This window comes from Tachyglossus aculeatus, chromosome 17 (assembly GCF_015852505.1).
Source record: "Tachyglossus aculeatus isolate mTacAcu1 chromosome 17, mTacAcu1.pri, whole genome shotgun sequence".
NCBI classification, from domain to species: Eukaryota; Metazoa; Chordata; class Mammalia; order Monotremata; family Tachyglossidae; genus Tachyglossus; species Tachyglossus aculeatus.
The window spans coordinates 2021151-2032647 of record NC_052082.1 but is presented as its reverse complement, the minus strand read 5'-3'; positions in this window follow the sequence as shown (position 1 = coordinate 2032647).

Below are 11497 nucleotides of genomic sequence, written 5' to 3'. Positions count from 1 at the left end.
TCAATACTATTTATTGAGTAACTACTCTGTGCAGAGCACCTGCCAGTGCTTAGAGCAGTGCTTGGCACAGAAGTAAGCACTTAACAAATACCATAATCAGTATTATTATTGCCAGTGATAAACACTAGTATATTAGAGATGAAAGGCATAATCCCTTCCCTCAAAGAATTTGCAGCCCAGTGGTGGACACCAAACAATTTAAACAAGACACACCCAGTGAAAAGAATACAGGACTGGGACTCGAGAAACCCAGGTTCTAATCCTGCTTCCACTAACTGACTACCATTTAACCTTGGTCAAGTCACTGAACTTCTCCGAACCTCAGTTTTCTTATCTTTAAAATTAGGATAGAATACCTATCCATCCTATAAGACTGTATGTCCTTTGTGGGAAAAGCACAGTGTCCAGTCTGCTAATCTTGTATCCACCTCAGTGCTTAGCACAGTAGTTCACATATATAAACACTCAATAAATATCATCTTCATCCTCACCATCCCAAAGGAAAAATGTGAAGCAGTTATATTTTTGCATCCTTCTGCTCCCACAATTCTCAATAATCTGATGTACCTTCTCTCACTTCTCTTAGACTACAGTAGTAACTGTTGATAGTAGAGGTGTGTGTGTGTGTGTTTGAGAGAGTGAGAGAGAGAGTTTGGAGGTGAAAGAGGCTTTGGAGTCTTTCAGTTCAGTGTGTTCTTTGATTTATAAAGGTCAGCAAGTGACTGCATAGATCAAAATTTGACTTGTTTTCAATAAGCGTTGAGCTAGTCAATCAATAGGCTACTGCCTTTCTGATTTTAGTCCCCAAAGTCCTTGGACTAGCTCTTACTCTCTAGAAGTGTAAGAAACCTAGCAGCTTGACTAGCGTACAAAACTGCCATGTTCTATATTCTTGTGGTAGAATAAAGAGGGCTGGAATCTTTTGATTCTAAGAGTGGATACTTTCCTGTGTTTTCTTATTAGTCTAGGGAGAAATAAACTCACAGAGATCAGAAAGCTCATGGGTTTCTTTCGGTATTTTTCAGTAACCTCATCTTTTCCCTAGGCCTGGAACTTCTTTCTTTAGTAAATGGTCTCAACACCAAACAGATTTACATGCAGGGCCTTTCCTAATTTCTGAGGTTTACATCCAATCTGACACAATCTTGTATCACTAATTATCATTAATGGTATGTGCAAAGCACTGGGGCAATTATACAATTATAAGATCAGATAAGTCCTTATGAAAGGATCACAGATCTAAAGATCATCACAGATGATCATCAAAGATGATCGCAGATCATCTTATAGGATGGATAGAGAAGCAGCGTGGTTCAGTAGAAAGAGCACGGGCTTTGGAGTCAGAGGTCAGGAGTTCAAATCCTGGCTCTGCCAATTGCCAGCTGTGTGACTTTGGGCAAGTCACTTCACTTCTCTGGGCCTCAGTTCCCTCATCTGTAAAATGGGGATGAAGACTGTGAGCCCCCCGTGGGACAACCTGATCACCTTGTAACCTTCCCAGCGCTTAGAACGGTGCTTTGCACACAGTAAGCACTTAATAAATGCTATCATTATTATTAAAAGATGTTTTTATAGGGGTTGAATCCTAGATCAATCCTAGGTTCTAATCCCAGCTCTGCCACCTGCCTGCTGTGTGAGCTTGGGCAAGTCATTTAACTTTTTTGTGCCTTAGTTTTTTTTAAATCTGTAAAATAGGGATTAAATGTATGCCACCCCTCCCTCACCAAGACTGTGATCTTGCTGTGGGTCAGGGACAGTGTCCAATCTATCTTGTACCTACACCAGTGTTTAGAATTGTGCTTGGCATCAGGTAGCACTTAAAAAATACCACTATCTTCATTAATATCATGAGTAGTAGTAGTAGTAGTAGTAGTAGCAGTAGTAGTAGTAGTAGTAATAGTAGTAAAAGTAGTAGTTGTTGTATAATTAGCCTGAAAAACATACTCTGTGAGAGTTTAAGAACTGGATAGGCATAAGGGAAGTAGATTAGAGGTTCTTATTGGGTCACAAGTGAATGATGGATTTAATAATAATAATGTCATTTATTAAGTGCTTACTTTGTGCAAAGCACTGTTTTAAGTGCTGGGGAAGTTACAAGGTGGTCAGATTGTCCCCAAGGGGGCTCACAGTCTTAATCCCCATTTTACAGATGAGATAACTGAGGCACAGAGAAGTTAAGTGACTTGCCCAAAGTCACACAGCTGACAATTGGCAGAGTCAGAATTTGAACCCATAACCTCTGACTCCAAAGCCTGGGCTCTTTCCACTGAGCCAGGAGTTAGTGCCTATAGGTTCAAGCACTGGAATAGTGAATGTGTCCATTATATTGTTGTGTTGCAATATAACAAAAAATGATGGTGTTTGTTAAGTGCTTACTATGTAGCAAGGACTGTTCTAAGCACTGGGGTAGGTACAAGCAGCATGGCTCAGTGGAAAGAGCACGGACTTTGGAGTCAGAGGTCATGGGTTCGAATCCCGGCTCCACCACATGTCTGTTGTGTGACCTTGGGCAAGTCACTTAACTTCTCTGAGCCTCAGTTACCTCATCTGTAAAATGGGGATTAAGACTGTGAGCCCCACGTGGGACAAATGAATCACCTTGTATCCCCCCCAGCACTTTGAACAGTGCTTGGCACATAGTAAGCGCTTAACAAATGCCATCATTATTATTATTGTTATTACAAGCTTACCAGGTTGGATACAGTCCCTGTCCCACATGAGGCTCACGGCCTTAGTCCCCAGTTTACAGATGAGATAACTGAAGCACAGAGAACTGAAGTGACTTGCCCAAGGTCACCCAGCAGACCAGTGGCGGAAACAGTATCATAATCTAGGTCCTTCTGACGCCCAGGTCTGCGTTCCATTCACTAGGCCATGATCCTTCCTGTACCTTTCCAGGCGCTTAGTACAGTGCTCCGCACAGTGTAAGTGTTCAATAAATATGATTCATTCTTTAACTAGACCCAATGTATTCAGATTGGACTGAATGAATGACTGTCATTGTCCCCCGTAGAACTTCCATTTTACAGAACCTGCTTTCTAATTCCAGCTCTGCCACTGACCGCTTGTGTGACCTGATGCCAACTATCTGATTCTCTGTGCCTTAGTGTCTTCACTCAAAAATGGGAATAAAATACTTGTCCTCCCTTCCTTTTAGATGATGAACTCCTTGGGTTCAAAGGTGTTCAAAGTTCGAAGGGTTACAGTGTCCAAACCGATTATCTTGAATCGAGGCCAGCACATTTAACACATAGAATGCGCTTAGTAAATGCCATTTTTATTGTGGAGGCAGGCAGTGGAGGTACTTAAGGGACTCAATTCACACATACCACCACATTTTTGAACTCCCACGGATTTCAAAGGTACTGCTACTACTACTACAACTATTAGACATTCTCGCTAGAAGAAAGAAGAATAAGTAGGCCCACTGTTGAGTCTAAAGAACTAAGAAGTCCTTTTATTCTACTATTCTTTTAATATTCTTGTATGCTCTTATAGCTGCACAAACTACCACACATAACCTTAATGCATGGATCTCCACAGATGTGTATCTACACCATCAGAATCTAGAAATCGGATGGAGAATAGCTATTAGGTCATCTAACTCTTTCTAAGGACACTGCAAATGAGATTGTTTCCACTTGCTTTGAACATTAAAGTCATCTTTGCTACTGAAAGAAAATCATTCTTTTAAGATCTAGCATCATTTAAAGTACACTAATATTCCATTGAATTAAGGATTGTTTTTTCCTCCAATGAAACTAATATAGACTGATACAGTATTTGATGTGACATTAGGTGTCTGATTTTTTTTTTTGTCGCATTTCAATCAGTTGCTTCAAAGGTCATGTTTAATGTCACATTAGCACTTTCCCAGAAAGATTTATTTGTTGTTGAGAGGATGGCACAGAAAAACAAATACACTAGTTTCTGGTCATTATCTTGAATGCATTTGGTATTCAAATTTCTTTCCCGAAGGTGGGGGACAGAGAGGGTCTCTCTTGGCCCGAGGACCCTCGACCCGCTCCCAACTTCCTTAAAGTTGATGTAGAAATCAGTCTTTCCTTTCTCCTCACTCCTAGGTGCCCCAGTCCCCGCCGAGCATCTGTACCGCTGATTTACAATCTCGAGCTTTTGCAGACACTCGCTGGTGAGACTGAACCAATGGGCAAAGAAGACCATCAATCCCCAAGCTCCTGAAGTGGCTCTAGAGCATCACTCTCCAGCCAAAATCCCAGCTCCGAGACAGCCGGGGGCCTCGGTGCCAATTAGCCATTCCTCAATATGGAGTAGAAGCCCAGTGGGCAGTCGGCCATAGTGCCATTTGGGGTATTCATCTGGGATTCCATGGAGGAGCATAAGGATTTTTTTAGTTTTCATTCTCAATAATATTTTCCAGTAACATTCTTGAGTGTTTAGGAACAAGAAGGCAGGGTGGCCTATTGGAAAGAGCGTACAGCTGGTGTTCCAGAGACCCGAGTTGGAGTCCCAGTTCTGCCTCCGGTCTATTTGGGTTACTCCGCACAAGGCATTCAACCTCTCTAGAACTCAGTTTCCTTAGCTGATGAATGGGGATTCGTTTTGAGCCATGGGTTTGTGTGTGTACGTGTGTATGAATCTATACAGTTGACTACCAACTCTGCCTACCAATGTGTCTACCAACTCTGTTGTAATAATAATAATAATAATAATAATAATAATAATAATGGCATTTGTTAAGCGCTTACTATGTGCAAAGCACTGTTCTAAGCGCTTGAATATGTTAAGCTCTTAATATGTGCAAAGCACTGTTCTAAGCACTTGAATAATAATGGCATTTATTAAGTGCTTACTATGTGCAAAGCACTGTCCTAAGCGCTGGGGAGATTACAAGGTAATCAGGTAGTCCCATGGGGGGCTCACAGTCTTCATCCCCATTTTACAGATGAGGGAACTGAGGCGCAGAGAAGGGAAGTGACTTGCCCAAAGTCACACAGCTGACAATTGGTGGAGCTGGGATTTGAACCCATGACCTCTGACTCCAAAGCCCGTGTTCTTTTCCACTGAACCACGCTGCTTCTGTACTCTCCCAAACTCTTGGCATATTACTCTGCACAAAGTAAATGTTCAACAACTGATTGATTTTTCTTTTCATATTCAAAGACATTACTGATAGTGAAATTTATGTGTGTGTGTGTGTGTGTGTGTGTGTGTGTTTGTGTTTGAAAAGGCCATTGAATGGTCCACAATCCCAGCAATATTGGGCACACAAAAAGGCAGAGCCAGTCAAAGTAGGTGCTAGAGTAATACTATTGATTGATTGAAGGACATATGCCTCAGTATTAACTGTTTTCATATCCTGTTTCCCTGAGTGTTCAAAATTAGAATATTAGCTCATTTATCTCCTTTCTTCTTCAGGTGGCTCTTTTCCTCTCAGCTTGAGCAATTCAGGTTGTTTTCTTGATGAGAGCTGAATCTGAAGTTTTTCATGCCAGCTCCAAGTTTCTCCTTTGTATAAAAGAGCCAAGGTCACACACGTGGGGAATGTTGCTGGGAACAACTGATGACAATTGCTTATCCAAGGGAGAAGAAAGGAGGGGGTATGAAAGCAAAGTCCAAAGTCACCTTGGATTCTGGGAGATCTGAGAGACACCTAGACTGTGGTGGAGAAGAGACTCTTATTAATTAAAGAAACAAGGGGAGAATTTAGTGTCATTCTTCCTCATGAAATTCTAAGCTCCTTGGGGCAGGGAACATGTCTGCTAATTCTATTGTATTCTTCCTAAAGTAGTAGTAGTAGGAGGAGGAGGAGGAGGAGGAAGAGGAGGAGCATTTATTGAGCACCCACTTATTGTAGTACACTGGAATCAATCAATCAATGGCAAGCTCATTATGGGCGGGGAACATGTCTGCCAACTCTGTCCTATTGCTCTCTCCCAAGTGCTTACTACAGTGCTCTAAGCACTCAGTAGATAGCTTTGACTGGTATTTGTCAAGCTCTTATTATGCAGAGAGCGCTATACTAAGCACTTGGGAGAGTACTAAAACCATATCAATCACTGCATTTATTGAGCGCTTACTGTGTGCTGAACACTATATTAAGTGCCTCGGAGAGGGTAATACAACAGAGTTGGTAGACACATTCCCTGCTCACATCTGCTCCAAGAAGCCTTCCTTTTCCTCTTCTCATCACTCCATTCTCTCTCCCTTGTGCATTTCTGCTTCAATGTCACCTATACCCTTGAGACTGTAACCCCTGAGCACCCTGATAGTCATGCTACCAATACCCCTACAGCACTTTCATTCATATTCTTACTCTGTTGCTTCCTCTCTTTAATTTATTTAAATGTCTTCTACATTGAAAGCTCCTTGATGGCAGGGATCCTGTCTACCAACTCGATAATAACAATAATAATAATGATGATGGCATTTATTAAGCACTTACTATGTGCAAAGCACTGTTCTAAGCGCTGGGGAGGTTGCAAGGTGATCAGGTTGTCCCACGGGGAGCTCACAGTCTTAATTCCCATTTTACAGATGAGGTAGCTGAGGCCCAGAGAAGTTAAGTGACTTGCCCAAAGTCACACAGCTGACATTTGGTGGAGCTGGGATTTGAACCCATGACCTCTGACTCCAAAGCCCATGCTCTTTCCATTGAGCCATGCTGCTTCTCATAGTATTAAACTCTCCCAAGCAGTTATTATACATGGTGAGCATTCAGTAAATGCGATTGATGGATTGATTGCACTGCACCCAGTGGGGACCCATTGATATCATCAGTACCACTGCCACAACAGAGGAAGGGAGAAAAGAAGAGGAAGGTGAGAGACTGAGGAAAAAAATAACAATTTTAACGTGAAACAATGCAGAAAATAGGCTGAGAATGAAGAAATGGAAAGCATTTAATGTTGTAAGTCTATGTCAAGGTAGGGAAGTTGGTAATTTTAGTTGAACATAGAGTGAATGTTTGATTGCTCCAAGGTTTAATTAACCTTTATATAACCTTTTAATTAATATCTCCAACTATAGTACTAATGATGTGAAAAGCAGTAGGCATTTTTTGGAAATGAAACCAGGCCTATTTTTGCTGAGTTGTTGTTATTTCTACCTGTCTTTTCATGGGCCATTTCCAAAGTGCCAGCCCATTAGAATAAGTTAGCAGGCACCATTCAGTGGGCATTAGTATTTTATGGTTTTGAGATACAGATATTTAGAACACTGTACTAAATGCATGGGAGAGTACAATAAAGTTAGAAGACACAATCTCTGCCTTCAAGAATCTTACAGTCCATAAAAAAATGTATTAAAACAATGTGCCCCCGAAATGTTTGGGGTACAGATTTCCCCATTTTCTGAAATTCCCTCCCAAACAGCCCTAGCCTTGCTGTGGACAGGCTTTGACATGCATTGGGTAGAAGAAAGGGGCTTTTCCTCTCTCCCCAACCACAGGTAGACTCAACCACAAGAAAAGAAGAATAAAATCCTGCTCCATATGATGGAATTCATCATTAAAATATGTATTAGCAAGCAAGGCATTGTATGTACATGCATAATTGATTCTGCCGCAAAATATCCCTATCCCAGTTTTGAAGAGGAATTTTTTTGTTAGTTTTTTGATGGCATTTATTAAGCACTTACTATGTGCAAAGCACTATTCTAAGCGCTGGGGAGGTTATAAGGTGATCAGGTTGTCCCACAGGGGGCTCACAGTCTTAATCCTCATTTTACAGATGAGGTAACTGAGGCACAGAGAAGTTAAGTGACTTGCCCAAAGTCACACAGCTGACAATTGGTGGAGCTGAGATTTGAACCCATGACCTCTGACTCCAAAGCCTGTGCTCTTTCCACTGAGACACGCTGCTTCTCTATAATGATAATAATGGCATTTATTAAGCAGTTACTATGTGCAAAGCACTGTTCTAAGCACTGGGGAGATTACAAAGTGACCAGCTTGTCCCACAGGGGCCTCACAGTCTTAATCCCTATTTTACAGTTGAGGTAACTGAGGTACAGAGAAGTTAAGTGACTTGCCCAAAGTCACACAGCTGACAATTGGCAGAGCTGGGATTTGAACCTATGACCTCTGACTCCAAAGCCCGTGCTCTATCCAGTGAGCCACGCTGCTTCTCTTAATAATAAGAACGGTGGCATTTATTAAGCGCTTACTGTGTGCAAAGCACTGTTCTAACAGCTGGGGAGATTACAAGGTGATCAGGTTGTCCCTCAGAGGGCTCACAGTCTTAATCCCCATTTTACAGATGAGGTAACTGAGGCCCAGAGAAGTTAGGTGACTTGCCCAAAGTCACACAGCTGACAACTGGCGGAGCCGGGATTTGAACCTATGACCTCTGACTCCAAAGCCTGTGCTCTTTCCACTGAGCCACGCTACTTCTCCAGTGTCTTCTTGTTTGTTCTGCAACACATAATTGTAAGTAGTGAACACCAGGGAAGGGGAAAAGAAGCTGCATGGCCTAGTGGATAGAGCACAGGCCTGGGGGTCAGAGGACCTGGTTTCTAATCCCCTCTCTGCCCCTTGTCTATTGTGTGACCTTGGACAAGTCACTTCAGTTCTCTGTGTCTCAGTTATCTCATCTTTAAAATGGGGATTAAGACTGTGAGCCCCATGTGGGGCATTGACTGTGTCCAACCTAATCGTCTTATATATACCCCAGTACTTAATACAGTGCCTGGCACGGGGTTGACACTTCCAAAATATAATTTAAAAAAAAGAAGAGCAGAAGGGTGAGAACTAGATATCACAGCAGGCCACTGGGAGTTAATTCAGTGACTGTCCATGGTATGTAGCACTTGGGGGAGCCTAACCGAAGTTAGAAAAATAATCTCAAGTTCACTTGTGGGTTTCTCTTCCTTCTCCCTTCCTTTCCTCCTGTTTTTCTTCTGGTTTTTCTCCTCCTCCTCTTATTACTAGATCCAGCCACTAGATCCGTTCCTATTATAACACTGTAAAGATTTTGCAAAAAGTGTAGCAATTATGTGAGTAAATGTGATATATATTCAGTCACTCACTGTTGCAGTGAAATACATTTGGCATTTGGGAGGTACAAAACAAAGAAGGGAAACAGCCCCTTCCCACAAGGTGTGCTTACTTTCTCTCTCTAAAAGTAAAAACAGTAAGCAATAGAGAACTGATATGAGATATTTTCAAGTAAGCTGCACCTTCATTTCTTAAAGCCCTGCCCTACCACACATCTCCTCACATTTTCCTAGGTGTGCAAACTGATAGGAAACCCCACATGAAGGCTTATGACTTTCTTTTTGACAGAAATAGAAAATACAAGCTGGACAAAGTTTCTCTTTCAAATAAATAACCTGAAGGGACTGTGCCCAGTCTGATAGTCTTGTATCAGTCCCAGTGTTCACTCCGGTCCCACAGTATATATGTGAATATTCTTTTACTCTAATATTTCTCCTCTCTGTAATCTGTTTTCTACTTCTCGCTTGCCTCAGGACCTGAAAGGATGCAGGGCTGGATTTTTAGGGCCAGAGATTACATTTCTGTAGCTAAAGTTTCTGTCTGTTGGGAAGTTCCAAGAGAGCTCAGTGCCTCAGAAGCACAGTGTCATGAGAGCTTGGCACCGTGGGATCCCGATGTCACAAGATTTTGACGCCAAAGTAATGCCCCCACAGCTTGGGGTCACCAGAACCATGATGCCCTAAGAGCTCATTATTGCCATGGGAATCTAAAGATCTACTGGGCACATAGTGCCACAGGAGTTGAAAGCAATGAGAGTAAGTGCCAGAAGAGCTCAGTCCATGGTAACTTAGTATCGTGATAGCTCATTGCCACAGGAGTTTGGAGTCTTCAGTGCTACTAAAGCTCAGTGCCACTGGAGTTTGGAGCTTGGATCTCAAACCTAGCATGCTTTTCTTAAATTGTCAGTTCCAAGCTGCCTCCTGCTGCTGTCCACCAACTGTCCACTGCTATGTCGCATCATATGCGGGCCCCTATAGCAAGCAGCACTAGCCAACACAGCTCAAGCCTGAACAGTAATGGATGCAGCATGTGAGGGACGGCTTACACACTGAACTTTCACAGCCAAGCAAGACTCATGTGGAGAAGGCTCACCCAGAACCCACTTTTATTTCCCCTCTAGCTGGGGAAGAATGGACCAGCTGGTTTTGCTACCTCTCCTGGTTCCTGGATAATCAACATCTTTATAAAGATGCAATGCTCCACACCTCATTAGGGCTGCTTTCTAAACACGCATAGCACAGAGAGGTGCTGGAGAGCTGAGCCATTGCTCACATCTACCGGCTGTTTATCCAGACAAAACTGATTCACTCTATGTTGTCATTTACAAGGAGCTCTCTGTATAATGAACCTACAGCTTTGGCACAACTGCCCACCTTCCCACCCCGACTTTAAACAACACAGCACTGTGCCCTAGGTCAATATACCATGTGGGACTATTCCTATGGAAAGGGCGTCAGACAGAAAACAAAAGTGAAATTACAATCCATCTGAACTGTGGATTTGAGCAGTGGATACCAGGATATTCACTTCCCTCCTGTTATTTCCTCACTCCTCCTTCTCTGCTCTCCAGGATTCCCAAAGCACAGGAGATTTTTCAGGTTAGAGTTGGCTGTAGTCATTTGCACAAACACATTTCATTCCTCCCAAATGCAAGAATACAGTCTTTAGGACTCTGTCTGTGCTTGCTATACAGATGGCATTGCCAAAACCACAAAACACTCCTAGACCAGTTCACAGGAAGTTATGTATACCAATTCAGAAACAATGCCATATGGTAACCATGGGAGATTCAGGTGAATTCTCTAGAGTGCCTGCTCTTCTTCTTGAACTTAATGCATCACTGCAAATGTCTGCCTACCGTACATTATTATGGCACTGGGGAATGAATAGATCAGAGTCTGGAAAGTATGGAATCTAAAAGAAAAAAAATAAAACTTGTAAATCCAAGTTGGGTATTTTTAGATAGAAGATGATTTTTGTTCTGACTTGGTTCATCAAGTAGCCTTCACATAGCCTTCAATGGCATCAGGAAACTTATGGAACCAATCAATCCATAGTATCTATTGAGTGCCTAATGCATGCAGAATGCTGTACTAAGATCTATACAGGGTACCCCGCTTGAAAGGAGATTAACATCTGACAGTTAGAACAAGGAACTATTCCAGGTTTTACAAGGTTACATAATGAGAAGACAAGGTCCTTGCCCTCAAGGAGCTTGCCATCTAGCAAGACGAATGAGGGTCTATTTTCAGTTTTATACAGTTATGTCATGAGAAGATGCAGCATCTGCCCTTGGGAGAATACCCACTCAATGGACGAAAGAGAAGTTCACCTCCAAAGATTTCTCATAGAATTGCAAGAATATACTAGACAACTCACTCGAGTCAAAAGCAAAGCCGGCCATTTGAGAGGAGGTGTGTGGATTTAGAATCCATGAAGACCTTAAAGTATTATTGCATTATTTCAGCTTTTGACTTAGGTCACTTTCCTAGAGGCTCATGGTTTATGGTTTCAGTGAATGGA